At 42.8% G+C, this 21,805-nt stretch overlaps 1 protein-coding gene and 1 non-coding gene across 2 annotated transcripts in view; both read right to left on the bottom strand.

Moving 5' to 3' along the window:
- The window catches only part of DNAJC5 (DnaJ heat shock protein family (Hsp40) member C5), a 49,330-nt gene extending 35,326 nt beyond the window's left edge, over positions 1-14,004 (bottom strand). The window contains exon 1 of the mRNA XM_075276949.1: positions 13,911-14,004. The gene's annotated coding sequence lies outside the window, so the exon portion shown is untranslated. The remainder of the gene's footprint in view (positions 1-13,910) is intronic.
- A 2,574-nt stretch (positions 14,005-16,578) lies between these two features.
- On the bottom strand, positions 16,579-16,650 carry TRNAE-CUC (transfer RNA glutamic acid (anticodon CUC)). The gene has a single exon. It is a non-coding gene; the product is annotated as a tRNA-Glu (tRNA).
- Positions 16,651-21,805: the final 5,155 nt, after the last annotated feature.

Genomic DNA, 21,805 nt, shown 5'->3' with positions numbered 1-21,805 from the left:
ATTGGGCTTTGGGTTGCAGTTTGGGCACTCTGTCTCAAAAAGTTTCGCTATCACTGGTCTATAGGATCACTGAAGGTAGACGATCACTGTAGTTGGCTCTCTCTGGTAGTTTCATAGGTGTAAATAGAGTAGCTATGCATGCATGACCAGACCTTCCACTCACAATGGGTTATAAGCCTAAAACCTAGTAGCTTTCACCTATCCAAGGGATAACTTAAAATGATCAGAATATCCCTTTAAATCCACCATCTTGTTCTCCACAAGCCTTGAAATGCATACAAGACGTCAGCTGTCATCTGTAAATGTCCTCAACATGCAATAGTAAATCTAATTATAGCTAGCTCAGTGAACCAGCCATTAAACCAAATTAAGGGGAGGGGGTAATCAATATTTTCAGCCTTCTATTAAAACCCTGTGAACATAATATAGGACAGGTCTCTGGTTTGCTAGTTTTTATTACACAGCAGTGAGCCAGCTGTTGGCAAAAACAGGGGATGAATCTACTTCTTGCCAATATCTGTCTGTGAAGCCACATCGCCTGAGGGGCTAGAGTAGGGTAAGTGAACGAAGAACTGGATATCTGTCGCCTAGGAGCTGTGTTAGTGAATCGCTGTCAGCAGTCGAAGGATGGAATGGTACAAGTCTTTTGTCACCCTGATGCTATTCAACAGTGAGGATAGAGTTAACACAGGGATGACACATCAGCGGGCATGTTTGTGAAAGGAGTTGGGTAGACAGCTGTATGTAACTAACATGATTGAAAAGGAATTATTAATAATGCAAACTTTTTTTTCCCCAATCTTCGTTTTGTATCAAACGACTAGTGAATGACTTAGGGAAAAAAAATCTGGAGTAACAGCAATGTATGTAATCCAGGAGAGTGAATGAGGGCAGATGGATAAGAGACATTATAGGTCTGTATAGAGCAGGATGCGTAGATGCCCCATGTCTATACAGAGCAAATAGATGTGAGGGTACCAGCCTGTACAGTACAGCCAGTGAGGAGAGTGCAGGGACACACAGTGCGCACAGAACACTGCCAAACAGGGCAAGTGAACAAGTACAGGTTTACACAGCATAGTTAAAGGGATCCTATCATACAAACCCCTATTTTTCCTGAGTAACATGTCGGAATAGCCTTAAGAAAGACAATTCTTCTCCTACCTTTCGTTATCTTCTCCGCACCACCATTCCGTAGGAATCCCGGGTCTTGTCGGTATGCAAATAAGTTCTCTCACAGCACTGGGGGCATCCCCAATGCTGCGAGAGAACTCTCTCCAGCGCCGCCTCCATCTTCGTCAGCAGCGTCCTCTTCTTCTTCTTTTTCCGGCGGTGGCTTGTAACTTCTAGGCCTCAGGCAGAGCAGACTGCGGATGCCCACAGGCCACGAGAATATGGCCGCTTGCACAGTATTGTAAGCGTCCATTTTCTCGTGGACGCCCCCAGTGCTATTTGAGTGCTGGGGCCCGCCCCCAGTGCTGCAAGAGAACTCATTTGCATACCGACAAGAGAAAAAAGGGTTTGTATGATAGGATCCCTTTAACATGGAGGGTACAGATCTATGCAGCACAAGCAGTGAGATAAAGGTGTATAAAGCATAGCTGGTGGAGAGAGTACATTTCTATACAGAGAAGGGGGGCAGAGAGGGTGCAAATATGTATAATGCTAGTGGTGGAAAGTTATCTATGTAACACGAGATCGAAAACTTATAGATTTTTAGAATTCAAGGCAAAGGATTTGGGTACAAATCTAAACAATGCAAGTAGTAGACAGGATATATAGGTATATAGAACATAGGCAGTGAAGAGCATACAGGCCTGAAATGCAAAAAGCAGCAAATAAAAAGATATAACCAGTTAAAGTTGCGTGGAAGATACAAATGTACACAGTGAAGAAAAGCAAACCGATATATACAAGGCTTGGGGACAACATATAGATGTAAGTAGTAAAGGTCAACTCAAACAGTATAGATACTAGTGCACTGTTAAAATAAAATCGGTCATCTCTATGGTATCCAAATAGAGAAACAAGAAAAACAAGGTTTAGAAAGAAAAGCAGCACTTCAAGCAGGTTTACATTCCACAGCCTCTCTCTACCTGTAACGCTAAGAAACTGGTTTCCTTAATTAAAATAAACATATTGTGAGAAGGTGACAGGCAGAGTGCTGGAGTCCAGATATATCTGCCCCAGGTTTCTGACATATGTGTGGTCCAGGGCAGATCTGGAGTAGGCCTTAGCTCAGATGTAGATCCTTGGCTCAATAGTGGGCCAGAAAAGGCTGTAGATTCTACATTCCAGTGCAGTTCCATGGAGTGAAAGGAGGTGTGTGGTTCTGTCCTGTAAGACAATATTGCGTGGTTTTTGTTCTGTGTGGCTGGAATTAAGCCACATGTATAGTCAGTTCTGTTTAGCTAGTTGTCCAGATGAACAGGGTTTTTTTTATTTTGTTTCTGTCTGAAGTTAAGGGCTAGTTCACACGGGGACAAGGAGGCGGATTTTGACAGCAGATTTCGCCTCAAAATCCGCCTCCATAGAATGGTGGTCTATGTAGAGGACTAGCTTTTTTTTCCGCTAGCGAAAAAAAGAAGCGACAAGACCTTTCCTTAGGCAATTTCCGCCTGAAGAAAGCAATAGAAGTGAATGGGAAGCAAAAAACGCAATGCATTTTTTGCAGCCCATTCACTTTACTGGAGGGGAAAACTGCATGGCATTTTTGGAAGCGGTTTAAAAAAAAAAAAAAAAAAAAGGTCCAGAAAAGCTTCCTAATTAGAAAGAGGTTTTTTTTTTCAGGACCAAAATAAGTCACACGTAATTTACGTGTGAACTAGCCCTTAGGGTGGTCGTGGAGTTTGGTCAGGAAAAAATCCGCTTCAAGAATTAGGAAGCGTTTTTTGGAGCTTTTTTTTAACATGAGGAATTTTTTGGAGCGATTTTGTTTCAGGTTTATTCCTCCAGAACTGTGAATGGACCATGAAAAACCACCTGGCATTTTTTGAGTTTTTTGGGGGTTTTTTGCCAAAAAACGCACCAAAAAAACACTAGTGGTTTTTCCACCTCCCACTGATTTCCTGAGGTGGAATCCGCCTGAAAAAAGGTCATGTCGCTTCTTTTTTCTGCTAGCAGAAAAAATAAAAAAATAAAAAACGCCAGCGGAAAATAAGAACGCTAGCGGTCTACACAAACCTCTATTGTGAGGGGCGGATTTTGAGGCGGACTCTGTCAAAACCATCCCCCTCTTGCCCCGTGTGAACGAGCCCATAGGCTGTATTTTGTTTTCCTCATTTTGTGCCTGAAGTCAAGGATTATTTATTTTCCTGGTTTTTTTTTTTCTAAATAAACCAGTTTGCTGTATATTTTGTGTCCCTGTCTTGACTATTTGGGTCTGCACTACTGCACATTTAGATAGATAGATAGATAGATAGATAGATAGATAGATAGATAGGAGACACACACATATATGCTTTAAAATGTGTCATTGGTGGTGATCCATCACCTGGGACCCCCACCGATTAGCATTCAGGTAGATATCATAGGGGTTGTTCTTGATATAGAAATATGAGTCCCATTCGAATTAAATGGACTGTTGTGCCATCTGACTGATTAAAGCAGCAGCCTAGGAATGGATTTAGCAGAAGAGACGCATAAGTACTTCCTGTAAAATTTACATTCCTTTTGAAGCTTTTATCACAAAATATGCAACAAGAAATGCAGGTTTTCAACACGTGACCTGAGCCAAAAGGAGGTTTTGCCACCAAAGGGTAAGTTCACACAGCAGAAAGTGAAGAGGAATTCCATTTCATTTTCACTGCCGGCATTTTCACCACGTTTTAGCCACGACCGGATGCTGATGCAGTGCATCAGCATTCCATCGTGGCATCTTGCTGCTGATTAAGCCCGGATGAATGGGACTAATCTGCAGGGAGTCTCGAGCCACCTGTTTTTTTTTTTCCTTTTCTGCATCCTCCTGTGAGCTCTACCTCCCATTGAAAACAATGGGAGGCGGATTCGGGGGGCAAAATCCGCCCCCAAATCCACAACAAATTCCTCCGTGTGAACACAGCCTAAGGCTCCACATTGCAGAAATGCAGCTTTTTTGTTGAAGATTGTGTTGTGGTTTTCTTGAGCCAAAGCCAAGAATGGCTACAAAAGGAATAGGAAGTATATATGAAGTATTTCTCCCTTAGCCTCAGGGTTTTACCTGCTCTCCTGTCTTGTCTCCCCCTGTGCACAGTGCTACCTCTGGACTTTCACAGAGAAGTAATAAACTCATATAGAGGCACTGTTCTAGTCCTTATTATACTTTTTGTACTATTATACCAGTCATCAATCACAGCAAAGAGAAGATAATACAGATTGAGTGGAACAGGATCTGATGCCATCAGTCTGGCCAATTCTAATGGATAGCAGAGGTGGTCTGAAAACTAGGCAACAACTTGTAATACACTGAAGAGATTGAGAAACTGCGAAACTGAACAGGAGACAGAAAACGGCAGTCAGTGTCCGCCCATAAGCGTCTTCTACCTCTCTGTGGCAAAAGTTTTTTTTTTTGTTTTTTTTTTAACCGGACACAAAGTTGGACATGCAGGACTTTTTGTCCAATAGACAAAAAAAAAACAAAAAAAACCCACCACACACCTGTTTCACCGCAGAGACCAGAAAACACTCACAGGTAGACACTTACTGACGGGTTTCCGTCTCCTATCGGCAGAAGTAGGAAACCCAGAAAGCGGAGACCGGGCACAGATGTGAACCTGCAATTAGCTGAATGCTTGTCCTGCCAGCAAGAGCAGTGAGTGAGTGAGTGAGTGAGGTCACTTGTCCTATAGGTCTGTGGTTATAGCAACGCTGTGTAAACAATGGGAGGAATAAATTCACATAGCAGGAGAACAAAGCAGAATTTCTAAAGCAATATATTTAGGAAAAGTCTTCAATTTACATAAGCTACCAGTATAGAATGGGACAACCCCTTTAAAACTATTTATATCTGTTAAAATGTTTAACTTTTAATTGAATACAAACTTATATATGGTTACGTTCAGGTGGAGAAACCTTTAAGCTGAAGACCCCAAATATCAAACTGCAGCTAAAAAATGATGAGTTACACACACAAAAAAAAAAAAACGCAGCAAAAAATATACTGCATTTTTTGCCACAGCGTTTTAGATCGTACTTTTCTTTGCAGTTTCTTTCCTTTTTAAATCTATAGATAAAATAGTTCCATTTCCACAGCTAACTGAACTGCTGACATGTTTTTCAAGCTTTTTTTTTCTGCAATGTATGAATGAGATTAACCAAAATCTCATTTACTTTGTACTGTAAAATGCAGCAGTTTTTTTTTTCTGCTGTGTCTCTGCAACCTGGGGTCTTAGCCTAAAATAATACCAGACTGGAAAGTCTAGGGACCACCAGTGGAACTGGCTCCAGAGGTCCACGCTATTGTTACTGAAATACAAGTTTCCTGGCCCAGTCAGATTTATCAACTTTTACACCAGATTCTAATACCAATATTAGATGACAGTGAGGAGCTGGTGGGGATTTCTCTTTAGAGGCATGGGCACTGAAGAGTGTGCCTAATTTATGACAAGTTGTGTACTTCATTATAAATTAGGCGCAAACTCTGGTAGGTGGAAAACATTGTTCTGGATAAATCAGCCCTTATATTTTCTTTATTACTCAGAGGAGGTGCAATCTGTATTGACTGCAGCATCTGAGGGGTTAAATGGCTGAAGATCTGCGGATGCTAGGGTTGTATTTCTCAGAGGATTAGGGAACAGTAATGGTCTGTTTAAACAGCGGAAAATTAAGAAGAATTGAGGTGGACTTCTTCCTCAGATTCCTCTTCATTTTCCAGTCCTCCAGCTCCTTGTGGTGGAAAGCCAAATCAAAGGTTCACACGCTGATCATCCCTTTACTGGCCAAACATGGTAAAAAGTCAACTGTTACTGGCTCCCACACAGTATAACACAACCTTTCCTGGTCCCCAAACAGTGTAACGCCTTTTTCCTGGACCCAACAAGATATAACCCCTTCTTTCCTGGCACCCACATGATATAATGACCCCTTTCTTGGTGCCCAATGGTATAAAGCCCCTTTTCTGATCCCCCCCCCACACACACACACACACACACACACAATATAAGGGTTCGTTTCTTGGTCCCCAACATGGTATATCGCTCCCTTACAGTAATTAACCCCAAACAGTATATTGTTCCTTTATCCCAAATACAATACACGCACCCATACAGTAAGGACCCTTATACAGTGACTTTAGGCCATTACGTGCTGGGGTTATCACTGCTGGCTGCTATTCACTTTCTGACCCTCGTTCCGGCCCATGGCCTTCTCTGTGCCACCCTCACACTCCAAAGGGCCCTGTGTGTCACACATCACATTCCGATGCAATTAAGTCATGTGTGGCGCACAGGGCCCCCTAGAAGCTGAAGAGGAAGTGTAGTAGGCTGTTGTGCCCAGAAGTGGGGATTAATAAATTAATAGCATTTGCAATGGCCTATTAGAAAAAGCAGCACGGGTTAGCAGGGCCACCTGAAGGCACTTAGGCCCAACAGGGGATTCACCAGTAGTCTGGTGGACCAATCCAAATCTGCTTTGAAGAATAACGGTCATTTAATTTATTTTTGCAAATGAATAGTTCTGGTGAATGTAAGAAGTTTTGGAATATCTTACCACAGAAAAATACTTCTACTGTTATCAGCTGCTATCCTGTCTACTAAAATACGCAACTCCCTGAAACATCCATCTACACTGAAGACAGACTATTTATACAAGTCGATAGAGATAGGAGGAGAAACAGGATGGAAAAGACATCCTGGAACAGATACAGATATGTCTCATGTACTTTATTCACATATATACTGCACAGCCCTGCTGAAAAACTGCTATGAAAGTGCTTACTATATTAAAAAAAAAAACAAAAAAAAACACAACAACAACTGACTGTAGCAGCTTCTACTTGTTTCTCAACTCACTAGGTTTCTTCTCTCCCCTCCCCTGTCCATAGACTTCTATTTAACCTGACCTGCTTCTGTCTTCTAAAGCTTCACACCAAATACAGAGCTTCCAGTGAATTGAGCTGACGGGGGGGTGGGGGGGGGGGGAGAGAGCTGGTAACAAAAGATAATAGCATTTTCCAAAGTTTCTTACAGTTCACCTGAACAATTGATTTACAAAAAAAAAAAAAAAAAAAACAACACCACCACACACAAGATAACTGTTACCCTTTATAAACACAATGTGTTATTACAAGGATGACACACTGCCCTAACATCACGATAGTTTGCCATTTCAGGTCATCTACAAGATGGCAAAAGATCAATAATAATCAGAGTAATATATACAACAGTATAGTATTTCACTTATGATTATGCATAACATCTCCCTAATTTAGGGCCCTTATGACATCAAGTTTATGCAGAGCAATCTCTTCCTCTCAACCCCCAACGGTTAACTAGCATCATTGCATTAATACGTCACATCGCTACCCTTCAACCAATGAAGGGATTAATTCCTGAAACATTGCAGTAATAATGGGTAATGAAGTCACACTGCATCTCTTTTTGATGTGACTTCTTTCAGTAAATCATCTGCAGAAAACATATATTCTCTGTCAAAATTTCACAGGAAGTCATTGTGCACTGCTCTGTGAAGTCACTTTCTGTAAAGAAACTCATTTACGCGAGTATGGTAGGAGGAGATTGCTCAGCGTGAACTTGATGATGTCATATGGGCCCTAAATTAGCGAGATGTGTTATGTATATCCTCAGTGAAATGCTAATGCACATGTTATCTGCAGATGATTTATACAAGAAAGGTCTAGCAGAAACTACAGATAATGACAACGGTCTTCAGACAATGACTGAAGACATGTTACGTTCGTCATCCCTAGGTATCCGGAAGACCTGATAATTCCTTATTATAAAACGGTGTGAGGTACACTTCATTAAATCCTCTGCAGAGACCCCACATTGCTAAAATGTGAATCTCACCAACTCTGACACTTACATCGGTGAAAAATACACATTTCCCAGTGAAGAGCTCAGCCTAGATGTGCAACATGGGTTGTGTATACTTTTGCAAATGAATTCTGGCGCTTCTAAAATAATAGATTAAAGCAACTAGCTCTGATTAAAAATCACTTCCTATTTTCTGTATATAGTAAAACTTCTATGTAGACCTTTGTATCTCCAAGGTATAGATATCATACAAACCCTGTATGGCCTTGCCATTCAGTCATGTTATTACTTCTTCTTAATATCCTATAGTAATAGTCCCCAAACTGTGGCACTCTGGTTGCTGCAAAACTAACTCCCACTATCCTAAAGCAGTAAGCATTTCCCATGGAGTTCATCCTATATGTGTAAGGCTCCATTCAGATCTTGTTCAGCAGACTGTTTTTTGTAATAGTAAAAATGGACACAAATATGCACCAGTTTTTATATTTAAAAAAAAGCCACTTTTTATATATAATTAATTAAAAAGGGCCAGCCCTTAGGTTGCCCTGATAAATAATGGTGTGTATAGGTGGGCAAACCTCACAATATTAGTTTCAACAAATACTTGTGAAGTTTGATCCAACAGTTCTATTATTCATATACACTAAGGCCTTAGAAAGGCTATTCCACACCTACCTTTAGTATGTAGATTGCCTCAGTGGTTTTTGAATAAGTGTGTTTTTATTCATATGCTAATGAGCTTCCAGCCAGCACAGGAAGTTCCCAGCAGCACTCATCTCTGCTATTATCTCCTATGTGTGTGTGCAAACAGGAAGCTGAGTTATCAGCAGCAGCCTCCCACAGGAAACAATAGGAGAGGAGTGCATGATGCATCGTGCAGAAGTCTAATTAGCATATGAATAAAAACGGACTTATTCAGAAACCACTGAGGCAATCTACATACTAAAGGTACGTGTGGAATAGCCTTTCTACGGGCTATGCAAGGATGTGATTAGTTAAAAATGACTTTTCCCAGTAATAGAGCCCCTTTAATGGCTGCCACTATCACCCTATGATGAATGACAGCAATGGTCATTGGTCATTAAAAACGGTAGTCTGAATACACCAAAATGATATTATGACTTAAACTTGTCTGACCCAAAAAAAAAAAAAAAAAAAATGCTTTACACAGCCAAGTGCATGGATACAAAAAGTTAGGGGTGTCAGAGTATGATAACGCCAATTAAATTTTGTAATGGTATTAAAGTATAGCAAAAAGCATATAAATTTAGTATCACCATTGATTCTACCAATCCTCAAAATATAGCAAACACGTCACTCTTATCACACCATAAAGGCTGTAAAAACTAAACCCAGAATAAAATGATTCAATTGTTGTTTTTCTCTAATTCCACCCATTATGTATTTTTTCAGCTTCCCAGTACATGATACAGAATATTAAGTGGTACTATTATGAAGTATAATTTGTCCTACAAAAATATAAGCTTACATACGATTCTGTGAACAGAAAAATAAAGAGTGTTATGGCTTTTGTTAGGCAGGAAGTAAAAACCTAAAGACATAAAACATCTGCAGTGGGAAGGGGCTAAAGGGTATGGAGGCATTTGAAAAAAAAATGTTTACTGTTGCAACACAAAGTAAACAAAAATAACAAAAGCAGCAAGTCCTGAAAACTATAATTTTCTGTCAACACCTCTATTGTAGAATACCGTGCCTCCAAAACTGTAGTCTACAAACAAACCATGTGTAGTCTGATCCCGCAGTCAAGTGTTACTCTACTCTACGATATGCTAAGGCTATGTTCACATCTGAATGAGGTCTCCATAGCAGACTAGGTATAAAATCATGGACAGAATACTGCAGTATGAGTCACTATTTTGTCCAGCAAAAACAGTGAACATCAGCACAGAAACCTAACACACCTCATCAGAGGCCCACCAGGCACTGCATGATGGATTCAGTCCTACCATTATCTACCTAACATCTGTTTTTCTATTTCTGTAAGGGTCAGTTCACATGTGAACCGTCCGTGCGGGTTCTGACACAGAGAGAGAAGCAGCGAGCCGCGTCTCTCTGGTCAAAATCCGCCTGCCGCGACCATCACGGTCGCAGCTTTCCAATCCTATCTCGGCTCAAATGAATGAGCTGACACAGGAGGTTGCTGCTGCTAGGCGGAAGCCGCGGTCCAGCGCGCCTCAGTTTCCGCCTGAATATAGGACGTCGCTTCTTTTCTCTGCTAGCAGCAGCCCACCGCTAGCGGAAAAAAGAAGCCCGGCGGTCTGCATAGTCCACCATTGTAAAGGGGCGGATTTTAAAGCAAAATCCGTTGTCAAAATCCGCCCCTTTGCCCACGTGTGAACGAGCCTTAACAAAACAGGAAGACTGAACAAAATTGGGACTATATGGTCACCAATCTGCTGGTTAGACCTCCACCCTTCTACATCCAGTTGAACAAATAACTTGACTTAACCAGAAACTTGGCAGCATTACAAGAAGTAATACTCACACATACAGGTTTCTGAAATTAAATAAAGCAGTGGATATGGAGTCTGATGCTAGTTACACACAAGCATTGCATTTCCATGGTTCAGGTCCTTTGGGGGATCCATACAATGGAGGTGTGGACTTCTAAAACAGGGGTGACACACAGAGCCCAGCAAACACCATTGACTATAGCGGGGTTTGTCGTTGTTAAATTGAAATCAGCAAAGGAAAAAGTTCTCTGTGCAGGACTTCTTCCTCACCCATTTTTGGGTGGAGTCTGCGACTGAGTCTCCAACAGAGCCCAAGTCATTAGAAATGTACAGACTGCAACTCCGATTTCATAAGAAAAATATTAAATAGCACTAACATTATATAATGCATTAATTAAATACAACAAATCTATTCTACATTCCAGGTAGCCTGATTATTTCCAGCTTATTGCTAACATTTTGCAAAAAAAAAAAAAAAATAGGAGTCAGAAGTTTGGATATTAACACTACAGCCCTATTTCTAACGTATAACAGAGGATAATAAATTGTATTTACCGCATAACAAATGGAATAAAAAGATGCTGCAAAGTTAATGCCCCTTTAAACTACCATATTAGGGCATATTGCGTTATCCAACAAGCAGCAGGACCTGGCGTGTCTAAAAATTACACAGAGGGCCCATTGATTTCCTGAGTAAGGCTTCATTTCCCCTGCAGCCATATTGCTTTCGCCTGCAATAATAGATGATCCTATCACCAGAATCCTGCAATCACTTAATAGATGTTCTCTAAACATGTGCCGCCATATAGGAGCCCAGAAAATGCACATTATGCCCCTTATGGTTAGCCAGAAGACCAGGAATGTGACCAGAATCCACATCCTGTCACTCTTGAACCCAAATGCATCTTCCTTTCTGCTTCAACTTAAGGCCCTTTTAGGATACATTCATATCATGTTCATTACATTAATTTAGCGGATCTATTTAACAGATACAAAAAAGGGGGAAAAAAATGAATAAAGCCAGAAGCAAATCCTTTTTTTTAAAATAAATAAAATCTATGTAAACGAATGGCCATCCATTTGCTTCATTTAAACAGAGGTACTAACCGGAGGTTTAAAAAAAAAAAAAAAAACCCACATGATGTGAATGAATTCTTAGGTTGAAATTTCGGTTTATAATGTTTCTTGGTAATATCTAGCATAGGATGACAGCTATGGACTTGAGGACCTTTCACCAACTCCAGTTCTCAGCAGCATCTGTCAAAAGGTGCTGCTACGCTTACTCCAACACATTTGGAAAATACAGTTAGCTTTGGTGCTGGATTAGATTATTTAGAGTCTATACTGTTAGGTGGGCAGTGTCAGACACTTTGAAGTGACTCAGATTTCCAATGTGGACAGTATCAGGTGAGAATTACACTCCTTTCCTGCTCCTGCCTTACACCGCCCAACTGACAGTAGAGTCTAAATAGCCCGCGAGGCACCAAAATCATCATCATTTAGTGATCAGCAATGGTGGGGGCTACAGAAACAGTTCCAAATGTGCCTGAATCAGTTCCTATTATATGATGCAAACGTGCAAGTGGTGGTAGCAGAGATAGTGACTGATCGCCATTAACCAGGGTGATAACGAAAGATGCATAAAGAATCCCCTCTGTCTGCATTCACTCCAGTATAAAAAACATGATAGAACTTCTATCATGTTTGCATGCAGGAATTTTAGTTCCCCCTCAAAAATAAACAAACATGACAGAATTCTCGCAGTTTTGAAAATCACAGCATGTCAATTATATCTACGGAAATGCCGGCGGCTTTCCTATAGATATAATTGTAACAGATAGTACGCGGAGGAAAATTCCATTAACTTTCTGTTGAAAGCGCTGCGTATAGAAACGCAATGCGTTTACGCCGTGGTTGTTCCCGAAGCGCTTTAGCGCTGCTTTTCCGCCCAGTGGGGCCTTAGCCATAATAGGACAAGGACCAAAGAAAAAACATTCCTACAAACATCCTTTCACCTTATGATCCGTGTTCTTTCAGTAGTCTGGACTGCACAGCTGAGCCATTCCTATGTATTATTCCTGTCTACAAGTAATTATCATTATGACTGAGCCAATTCTCACGTTCCTAACCCTAAATACCCAATATAAATGAACCAATCCACCAGTGATGAAAGGCCATCATTGGAGGTTACTGCTGGTTCCTACATAACCAAAAAAAGGTCAGAAGTCAGTTATTGCTAAGCTGAAGTTCTGCTTGCAGGACTTGAATTCTTGAACATAGAGAGAGCACAGATGTGAACCTGACAGGCCGAAAACCAAAAGTGGACATACATTGTTGGTTCTACAGCCTTTATATGGATCCATAAAAACTACAGATGTATGTATAGGGCCATAGAAACTAATGAATTAATGGCTCTGTATGGAAAGTGTTATTACAGAACTGAAATAACAGAGAACCCATGGAGCAAAACTACAGTCATATGCATGGGGCGCAAATTCACAGGAAGGATATTTGTGGCAGAAATTTCGGAGACTGTTTCACTCATCTAAATAAGACATTCAGAAATCCATGCACCTATTACAGAAAAAACCCTACTCGCATATTTAGCAGGATCTTTCAGTTGTAGAAATTTCTGCAACAAACCTACCATGTGTGAACAGCCCCTACACACCCTATTTGTAGAATAGTGTGCACTTTGCACACTCAAGGCTCAGTATTAATCACAATAGTGAGAACACACAACTAGTCATACAGGCCACACTGTTGAGGACAGACTGCTAGAAATGGACAGATGGTTCCCTGAAGTGGCATAAGAGTGGGAGATTAGCAAATAGTGTATGTGTGTGCGTGTGTGTATACACACACACACACACATTTCATATATATCTATACACAACACACAAATATTCTTTATATCTAATCTAATGAGAGACAATAGATAGGATATATATAAAATAGATATATTCAGAAGATACAGAGCTATAGATGAGACAGATGAATGAATACATCTCTAGAAGCACTGGCGACAACCTTATACAGCCCAGTACACATATAGCTATAGATAACGAATCTGTGTGTATAGAAATGTACATAGATACAGTATGTGTGATATATATATATATATATACACACACACACATATACACACACACCATTCATAAACATGGATAGTGATGAGACAGTCTAGTCATACATCACTATACTTGGGTCATACAGACACAGAGTCAGGTGGAGCAGTAGCCGGATGACTGGCCTGCACTATACATATATACATATGATTACCAAAGACTGCACGGCCGGGGATAAATTCACTGATGTAAATCAATGGAGATTATGGATGATGCCTATATTTAGCCGCCCCACCCCCTCCTCATCTTTTCTCACCCCTCAGCAGCCCGTATGCCACTCCCCAGTAGTTTTTTAGCCGCAGGACACGGCTCCACATCTACATCCCCGGTTCTCTCACCTCTCCCCGGTGCCACTCGGTTCGGCTCGGTCACGTCTCGTCAGTCAGACGCAGAGGGGGCGGTGCGTGCGCGGTCCCGGCAGTGACGTCACATAGGACCGCAGAATGCGCGCACCCGGAAGTGAGGGAATCCGGGATCGCGCAGTGGGGTTCCCGGGGCGGGAAAAGCAGTATGAGGGAGGATGGTGCAGGCAGATCCAGGGGATAGGGCAGATAAATAAGCGAGGTGGGGCGGCAGGTTGTGCTGATGAGAAGCTCAATCACTAGGACAGATAGTAGTCAGTCTGAGGCAGAGGTTCATTGCATTTCTATGTTCTGTAATAGGGTTGTATTAAAATAGTAGCGCAAACAATATCTGATATTCACATGTTAAGGTCTTAAATGCACCATATTATGAGAACAACAACAATAAAATGACGTGTGCATGGTTCCATTCACTATAGTGGGTCTGTATGCTGTCAATTTTTGTTTCATTATCATTGTTGTGAAAGAGGTAAAGGAGGATAACCATAAATATATACAGTATATATATATATATATATATATATATATATATATATATATATATATATATATATAAAATTTATGAGGGCGTGGTCCAGAGTCCTCAGTTTTTGCTGAAATCCCCACCGCACGTGACCACTGAGACTAGTCACTGTCCCTGGCCACTTTTTTTTTTTTTTTCTTTAAAAAAAAAAAAAAACTGTTTATCCTGGCCAACCTCTTTAATTGTTTAATTGGCGTTAACTCCCTAACCCCTCATTCACATCTGCGTTGGTAATCCGTCTGGGGGAGTCCGCAGCTAGCGGGAAAAAGAAGCGACATGCCCAGTGGCGTAACTAGGAATGGCGGGGCCCCGTGGCGAACTTTTGACATGGGCCCCCCATCCCAACTGACACCGAAGACCTCGACTGACCCCCTCCTCTGCACTCTATTATGTCCCTTAGTAAGCCCTGCACACAGTATTATGTCCCTTACTGGCCCCTGCACACAGTATTATCCCCCTTAGTGACTCCTGCACACAGTATTATCCCCCATAGTGGCCCCTGCATACAGTATTACGTCCCTTACTGGCCCCTGCACACAGTATTATCCCCAGTATTGTCTCCTGCAAACAGTATTATCCCCAATAGTGTCCCCTGCACACAGTATTAACCCCAGTAGTGTCCCCTGCACACAGTATTATCCCCTATAGTGTCCCCTGCACACAGTATTATCCCCTATAGTGTCCCCTGCACACAGTATTATCCCCTATAGTGTCCCCTGCACACAGTATTAACCCCAATAGTGGCCCCTGCACACAGTATTAACCCCAATAGTGGCCCCTGCACGCAGTATTAACCCCAATAGTGTCCCCTGCACGCAGTATTATCCCCTATAGTGTCCCCTGCACGCAGTATTATCCCCTATAGTGTCCCCTGCACACAGTATTATCCCCTATAGTGTCCCCTGCACACAGTATTATCCCCAATAGTGTCCCCTGCACACAGTATTAACCCCAATAGTGGCACCTGCACACAGTATTAACCCCAATAGTGGCCCCTGCATGCAGTATTAACCCCAATAGTGGCCCCTACACACAGTATTATGTCCCTCTGTGGACACCCATAAACAATTATTATACTTATGCTCTTTTCAGACCCCAGAGTATAATAATCGGAGACCCGGGGAATAAAAACATTAAAATATAACACTGTTGCTGACCAGGGAAGCAGGCTGGGTTCATGTGACGTCAGAGACGTCAGACAAAGTAGGACGGAGGCCTGGCAGGATCGTGGATAGGTAAGTAACAGTTTTTTATGTTCCCTTACCTCTCCGGTCCGCCGATCATTATGCTCGGGGGTCTGCAAAGACCCCCGAGTATAATGATAGTCTTTGTGGGGCCCGCGGTGTCACTTACTGATCCCGGCCCAGCCAGGATCGGCAAGTGAATAGGGCCCGTAACGGCCTATTTAAAAAAACCGCAGCGGTAGCGGCTGTCACCGGGCCCCCTAATGCCCCGGGCCCTGTGGCAGCCGCCTCCACTGCCTCTACGATAGTTACACCACTGGACATGCCCTATTTTCCCGCGGCATCCGCAGTGCGAGACTCACTCCTGATTAGGCCCATTCATTTGGGCCTAACCAGGAATGGAGCGCATTGGCATCCCGTCGCAGTTGGCCGCACTGAGAAGTCACATGGCAAAAAAGGTTTCCGCCGTGTGAACATACCCTTATAGTACAACTCACAGGAGCTATGTATGTTGTTTCACTCAATGTACTATTATAATGCAGGGTGGGAAGGGGTTAATAAGAAATTAAACTAATTAGAATGATATAGAAATTTTATGTTTGTTCTGAAAAAAAAAACAAAAAAACAATAGAAATGTATGATTGTGTGAAAAATCTAAAATGGCAACAGAAGTGGAAGTTGCCTAGCTGAGACAAAGGGTTAATAGTCTTTAGCTTCTTATTGGTTTGGTTAGAGGTTTGCTGAGATTAATATATTTACTTTTTTGTTTGTAGATAGGTGTGGTCTTAGAGTACCTTTACTCTTAAGATGTTACAACACTGTACTTTCATGAGTCCACAGAGCTGGCGTTTATAAAGGTGGGGATAGAGTGAATATTATGTTTACAAAAGTGTGATTTAACATTATTTAAAAAAAAAAAAAAAAAAAAAAACATTAATTCCCTGACCGGGAATCGAACCCGGGCCGCGGCGGTGAGAGCGCCGAATCCTAACCACTAGACCACCAGGGAAGTTGGTGTGTAGAGGTGACCTACAATACTAAGTGTTTCAGCACTGCCCTCCACTGGCTCTAAAAAAAATTATAAGTATTTCTGGTAGTGTGTAAACCGAAGCTACTAGGTGAATTATGATCAACTAATGAATATAAACAATGTTGCTAATATACATATTCCATCATAGAAAGTAGTGAAACTGTATTTAACATGATAGAACTTGTAATTTATTTATTTTTTTTGTGGCACAGCATTGGCATAGTACCTTAGGCTGGTTTTACACTGGTGCTTGATGTCCATTTGGAGATTCAGTTCCACTTTCTCTCCGCATGTTTTGCCCTTTTTGGGTGGAAACCCAGCAGAGCACATTATAATCTATACAAGGATTCCTGTACAGGGATACCTGTTCCTTTAAGGAAATACCACTGAGGGCGGGTTAACATCTGCGCCCTGGTCTCCTCTTTTAGGTTTCCATCTTCTGCCAGAGAAAATGGACAGGAGACGGAAACCAGCCCACACACTTTTCAAACCCATTCATTTGAGTGGGTTTGCAAAGTGTCCGCCTGTGAGCGTTTTGTGGTCTTCACGGCGAAACCGTGTTTTTTTATCCGGACACAAAGTTGGACATGCAAGACTTTATGTCCTGTTAAAAAAAATTGTTTCGCCGCGGAGACCACAAAACGCTCACAGTCGCTCACGAGCAGTCGTTGTCTGCCGGGTTTCCATCTCCTGTCGACAGAAGACGGAAACCTGAAAGTGGAGAGTGGGGTGCAAATGTGAACCCACCCTCAAAACGCTTGTATTGGTGTTAAGGGTTGGTTCACACTAGGGCTTGTATTCCGTCCGCAAGGAGTCCGCATGGAGACCCCCCCGGACGGAATACCAACGCTAATGCAAGCACTGTGCAGTTAAGCACATGGAGCCCATAGACTATAATGGGCTCCGTGTGCTTAACTGCACAGCGCTTGCATTAGCGTTGGTATTCCGTCCGGGGGGGGGGGTGTCTCCATGCGGACTCCTTGCGGACAGATTACAAGCGCTAGTGTGAACCAACCCTTAGTGTGTTTGGTTTTTTATGACAGATTTTGGACGCCCAGCATTTTTACAGCATTTTTTTCAATAGTGATTCTGTAGACAAACTCCAAACCAAGAGCAAAAGCCAAAGAAACATAAAAAGATATGAAATGTTAAAAAAAAAAAAATCCATGAAAAAAAGTGAAATAGATGCTTGCATGAATCTACCCTGCATTGTGGAAAAACTGCTTTTTTTGTTACAGATTTTTCTGTGGTTTTTGTCTGAGCCAAAGTTGAAGTGAATCTAACAGAAGGGAGAGGGTATAAATAATTTCTTTTTGTTTGATATTCTTTTCAAATCACTCTTGTCTTTGGTTCAAAACATCACAGTAAAATCTGCCAAAAAATACAGTTTTTCCAGCAATTTGAGGCCTTAACCTAAGATCCAATTCACACAGGCAGTTTTTAATTATTTTTAAAGTGATGTCATAACTGTCAGCATGCCCATGGCACTGCTGAGGCCCTCAGGTATAATGAAAGCAGAAAGTCCTCAGAGGAAACCTCTGTGGAATGTCTGCAAAAAGCATAGCAGGAAAAACTGATGTGTTGGCACCGGGGGTTTTCCCAGTTTTTTGTTGCGGGATGCTGTGTTAGGCCTTATCCTTATAGTGTGATGTACAGTATATTGAGATGTTAAAGAGGACCTTTCACCTCCTGGGGCACATGCGGTTTAATACACAGCTAGAAAGCCGATAGTGCGCTGAATTCAGCGCACTATCGGCTTTCATGTTCTGTGCCCCCGTGAAGAGCTATCAGTGCCGGTTCCATAGCTCTTCACTGTCAGAAGGGCGTTTCTTACTGTCAGTCAGGAACGCCCTTCCTCACAGTAGCGCCTATTACGCTGTACTGTGAGATTGGGGAGGAACGCTTCCCTCCCCTCCTGATAGTGCTCGTCCATAGACGAGTACTGGGGAGGGGTTCCTCGCCGCTCAGCGTCATCGCCAGGTTGTAAGCAACACCCCCTCTCACAGTACAGCGCAATAGACTGTCAGAAATACTCTTCTGATGGTGAAGAGCTACAGTACTGACACTAATAGCTCTTCACTGGGGGCACAGAACGGGAAAGCTGAATTCAGCGCACTGTCGGCTTTCTAGCAGTATATAAAACTGCATGTGCCCCAAGTGATGAAAGGTCCTCTTTAAGGATTAGGCGCAACAGCGAGATGCAGCTAAAAAACACTGTGGAAAAAAAATAGCAGTGAATCTCAATTTATTTTTTCCACAATGTGTCCCCAGCACCCCGTTGTCCCCACCTGTGTCTGTTTGGTCTCATGGCCTAATTTCTGGAAATCCTGTACCTAAATAGTCTCAGCAATCATATGAGGTGCAGGACTCCCAGCAAGGAGGCGCCAATGGAGCACCGGGGACAAGTGAAGGCGCTTTTTATTTATTTTTATTTTTTTATTTTACACCTCCCGCCTGGCACATGAGTTGCTCCAATTCCTGGACAAATTTATCTTTAAAGGATTATTTAAAGGATTTATCCTTCTTTATAATATTGATCGTCTGTCCTTAGGAAGGCCATCAATATTACATCTGTGATGATGCAACAGCCAGAACCTCCGCAGATCAGCCCTTCCAGGACAGCGTGGCTACAGGTAATGGTAACATTTCTAGGAGCCATGCTGATCACTTTCCATACAGTGTGTAGCAGTAGGTTTAGATAGTGCGTTCTTGCACATCGTATGGCGGGTGAGCAGCATGGCCTCCGACATGTTATTACCTTTTGCCGCTCTGTCTCGGTATCGCTGGTCTGCAGGGGTCCTGACGGTGGGCCCCTAGAAACAATTACACTGGTGGGCCCTAGACACCCAAGCCAACAGAGTGAGAGTGTGTGTGTGTGTGTGTGTGTGTGTGTGTGTGTGTGTGTGTAACCTAGGGGCAGAGATGGAAGGGGATCATGAAACTGGGGGCAGATGGAGGGGGGAACATGAAACTGAGGGCATATGGAGGGGGGACATGAAACCGGGGGCAGATGGAGGGCTGGACATGAAATGAAGCAGATGAAGGAGGATATGAAACTGGGGGAGAAATGGAGGGGGCATAGATGAAGGGGGGCACTTAAACTGGGGACAACTGGAGGGGGCATTAAACCGTGGAGGTAGTTGGAGGGGGACCAGTCTGCCTCTAGTTGCCCCCAGTTTAATGTCTCTCTCCAGCTACCCCTACGGTTTAATGTCCCCCTCTAGTTGCCCCCAGTTTAATGTCCTGCTCTAGCTGCCATTAATTTATTGTCCCCCTCCAACTACCCCCACTATTTAATGTCCCACTTCAGCTGCCATTAATTTATTGCCCCCTCCAACTACCCTCACTGTTAATGTCCCCTCTAGTTTCCATTAGTTTAAATTGGGGCACACCAGGAGAAGGACTTAGCCAGTGCCGCACCTCCCATGAGGCGACCTGAAGCGACCGCTTCAGGCGGCGCTATGCCAGGGCCACGGGGAGGGCGGCATTTTTGCTGACCTAAGCCAGACCAGGACAAGCTGTCCTGGACTGGCTTAGGGTCACTGTCACTGAGCGGTGGATTGGGGAGGTCGCTGAAGCAGCGCTGCTCCAGCGGCCGCCACTCACGCTCAGGCAGAGAGCAGGTCCTCTCCGTGCCTGCTCTCTGCCTGCTAAAGACGATCGCTCCGCTTGGCCCCGCCCCCTCCGCTCGCCCCACCCCGCCCCCTTCCGCTCGGCCCCGCTCCCTGCACTCCACCCCCTCCTCGGGGGGGGGGGGGGGGCGCTTTCTGACGTCCGCTTCAGGCGGCAGAAAGCCATGGTTCACCCCTGGACTTACCATATATACTCGAGTATAAGCCGAATTCTTCAGCACAGTTTTTGTGCTGAAAAAGCCCCCCTCGGCTTATACTTGAGTCAGCAAAAAAAAAAAAAATAATAATTTTTTTTTAGGAGGGGGGGGGGGGGGAGTCTATGACCAGCCGCAATATCAATGTATAGAATCTCCCATAAAATAATGGGGGGAAAAAAGAAGCTTAAAAAAAAAAAGTTCTAAATCACTCCTTTCCCTAGAATACATACAAAAGTAGAAAATTACTGTGAAACACATACACATTAGGTATCCCTGTGTCTGAAAGTGCCCGGTCTACTGAATATAGGGTATCTGCAGTGCTCCTGTTCCATCGGGAAGGGGTTAATAGGAGCACTGCAGATACCCTATATTCAGCCAGACTGAATTCCAAGTGGGGAAAAAAAAAACAGTCCTCAAGCTCAGAGAAGGGGCAGACAGACAACCAAAACACCCCCTCCCTTTCCCAGCACTCAACAACTGCTGCACCCAATAACTCTGACCATTTTAATTTTTGAGATTTTCCAGTAGCTGCTGCATTTCCCCCCCTCGGCTTATATTCGAGTCAATAAGTTTTCCCAGTTTTTTGTGGTAAAATTAGGGGCCTTGGCTTATATTCGGGTCGGCTTATACTCGAGTATATACGGTAATACTGTGGGGCAGTTGGAGGGGAACATTATAATGTGGGGACATATAATGTACGGATGACTGTAGGAGGATTATACTGTGTGGGGGTACATGAAAAATGAATGAGAATGGTCGGGGTCAACATAAAAGTAGGCAGCGCTAAATTTTGTCCCTCTTCCTGTTCTTCAAAAGTTGGGAGGTATTAGGAGGCTGACACTAGGAGCTGTCAGCTCTACCTCTAGGCTACACCCTCTCACAGACAGTGTGCTAGTCAATTTTAACCCAGTGTCTGTAGGAGGCAGACACGACCTAACTCAGATCTTCTGTCTTACATTATTTTTATTTTTTATTTCAATATGCACGCCACACCAGTCATAATTAATAAGGCATCTTTTTTTTTTTTTTTTTTTTTGCTGGGCCAGGTGTACATTTTGTTATACCATTTTGGCTAATGTCTATTGTATTTTAATCAAATTTTTATGAGAATCAAAAAAGTGGCAGTTTGGCTCTTTTGGTTTTTTTTTTTTCCTGCTATGGCATTTGTAAGTTTGTAGACCAGGTATTTTCAAAAACACAAGGATACCTAATGTATATTTGTTTCACATAGAGATGAGCGAGTAGTATACGATCAAATTCCTCCCCGCCATAGGTTTCCATGTAAGTGGCCGAACACCAAGGGGT

The sequence above is a fragment of the Leptodactylus fuscus genome, chromosome 6 (assembly GCF_031893055.1).
Source record: "Leptodactylus fuscus isolate aLepFus1 chromosome 6, aLepFus1.hap2, whole genome shotgun sequence".
Classification (NCBI taxonomy): domain Eukaryota; kingdom Metazoa; phylum Chordata; class Amphibia; order Anura; family Leptodactylidae; genus Leptodactylus; species Leptodactylus fuscus.
The sequence above is the reverse complement of the archived record's forward strand: the minus strand, read 5'-3'. Positions and strand labels throughout refer to the sequence as shown.